Raw genomic sequence first — 2,794 nt, 5'->3', positions numbered from 1 at the left:
ACAGCTGTTAGTGGCTACTGTTAAAGACAGCAAGTGTGGAGAGTGTTTAGAAATGGAAATATCTGCACACTGTTGGTGGAAATATAAACTGCTTAAAATAGGATGGGCAGACTTTTTCATTAAAAAATTGAACTGTCATATGATATGTCCTTCTTATGTGTGTATGTATAGCTATATATATAGCATATTATATGTACACACATATATTTATGTATCTGTGTATAAATACCATATGTGTGTGCATGTAAAACAAAGAAATTGAAATCACTATATCAAAGAGATATATGTACACTCATGTTCATTTCAGCATTATTGCTAAAATATGTGGGCAACCTAAATGATCATAAATGGACGACTAGATAAAGAAAACATGGTAGATGCACACAATAGGATACTATGTTGCAGACTTAAGAATAGTGGAATTCTGTCATTTGTGACAATGTGGGTGGAACTGGAGTACATTATGCTGTATGAAATAAGTTAGATACAGAAAAACAAATATTGCATAGTTTCACGTATATGTGAGATCTAACAAAAACAATCTCATAAAAACACAGAGTACTAAGATATTAGTTCAAGCTTGTGGGGAGAGTGGGGGAATAAAAAGGGGAATCAGAAGGAAAATAAAATGAGTTCTATTTGAATTTTTGAGTCTGTATCTCCTATTTATATATTAAAAGTTTGCACTAAATATTAACATCAGGGTAGCATGTCTTTTAAAGACTGTTTCTTCAAAAGTTTTTGTTTCCTTGGCTACGCAGTATTTTGAAAATAGAAAATGAGAACTGTTAGTTTGTACTTATTATCGTAGGTCACACTGATATGAAATGTCTACTTTGGAAAGATTTAAATAAAAAATTTACTTAAACATTTGAAACATTCTCAGGAGGCAGAGTTAGGTGAATTTGTGTGAGTTAGAGGCAAACCTGGTCTACTCTACGTAGTGAGTTCCAGGACAGTCAAAGCTACACAGTGAGACCTATCAAGAAACATGATATATTACAGGGGAAAACAACCTATGGTTTTAAAGAACCACCATTAGACATGTTTAAGCTATTTTATGTATGTACACAGGGGGTAAAAGTAGTGGCTTTATAAATTGTGGGTTTTACACTCTTTTTCCAATGTTCTTTTGTTTGTTTTTATTTCATTTGATTAGGGCCATTTGAGAAATGGATTCTTTGATGTGAAATATAAGGACATTCATTATTGATAGTAACTATGACCAGTTTTTGCCAGCAAACAATTGACTTCGAGAACAAATGTGGTAAACCAAAAATAATTAAATTATTTGGTAACCATTCTTCCTTGCTTCAGACGTAAACAGTAATTGATCCGGTCATTAAACATAGTTGGATTTTCAAAGACTGGAAATATTTTAATTCTTACTGAGAACAATCGTCCAGTTGTTGTGCCTATGCCATCATAGGAGAGCAGCCTTCTGTGGTTGATATATGGAGGAGAAACACTGCGTTCTCATCTGGTGAGCATTGGTGTATGTTTCCACATATCCACTTTGCGTTTCTTGGATTCTTTTTGAAGCAAGGCCCCGACTTCGTCCTCCAAGCTCACTTTCTGGTTCCTCTCATGCTACCATGGTGCTTCCTAGACTCATTTTGATAAGCTATAGACATCATAGTTGCCTAGCTTTCAGTCTCCACATTGGAAATTTCTTTCAATTGGAGGGCCAATTTAGGGAAAATGTAAGCATGTGCACTTTGAAAAGATCTATTTCTTTGACCTTATATAAAAGCTGTGTTTTGGTATGTTGAAAAGCCATTTATTTTTTAAAATTTCATTAAATTCAATTTTACATGATGAGAACTAATGAGAGATAAAAGGCATCAAAATCAGAATGAAATGCAATGGAAATTGTTAAATGTGTAGAAATGTGCAAAAACAGAATTCTATTTAATGACAAATACATGATTTGATGTTTACCCTAGTCTTAGTGCACCCCGCTGTCTTTAAGGCATTAGCAGACATACTGAAATCTGTGGTGTACTAAGAGTTGCTAGTCTTTTTTTTTATATTTTTTTTTAAACACGGGCATAAACATCAAATGGAGTATAAAATGTAGAGTGTTCTCAATTTACTGGCCCCAGGAATATTTTTACACCTGTTAAGGTTAGAAAGGGCAAATTGAGAAAACAGGGGAATAGTGGATGGGCTCTGTAGCTGGCAAAATCAAGCCCCATAATCATTGCAGTCATTAGCACTAAGTGCTAACATTTGTTAAAGCGCTTACCATGTGCAAGGTCCTAAGGAAAATGTCTTACATCCATTTCCACTTTTGATCTTGCCTGACAACTACCTATGGGGTCTCATTTTTCCAGACCAGAGGGGAGTTTCTCTGTGGTCACCCAGTTGCCCTTTGACTTTCAGACTCCCTTTCATCGATTGTAGAGACATTCTCTTAAGTATAAGGCCATGTATGCTGCCTGTATTTGTTTTCAGAGATTTTGGGATTTATGGCTATATGTCCTTACAATGCACTCTGCTGAGCTCTGAAAAGGGCTAAAGAATGGGGAAGATATTTTGTAGGCTGGGGGCCCAGTGCCCTTTGAGATATGTGGGTTAGGCTAAAAAGATTTGCCTCTGGAACTTGCAGTGTTGCCACCACCTGGGAGCAGCTCAGAGCTTATGTGGCTCAAGGAGGAAGTGCCATTCAAGGTGGTAGAATGATTAACACCTTTTGATCTTGTAACAACTCCCTGGAAACTGGTGCTACTGTTATCGTTACAATACAGACGATGTACTAAAGTTCGGAGATGTTAATTTACACGTCTGAGTT

The sequence above is a fragment of the Alexandromys fortis genome, unplaced genomic scaffold (assembly GCF_014885135.2).
Source record: "Alexandromys fortis isolate MF-2015 unplaced genomic scaffold, M_Fortis_MF-2015_v1.1 scaffold_200, whole genome shotgun sequence".
In the NCBI taxonomy this organism is placed as follows: Eukaryota; Metazoa; Chordata; class Mammalia; order Rodentia; family Cricetidae; genus Alexandromys; species Alexandromys fortis.
This window is presented reverse-complemented; position numbering follows the sequence as displayed.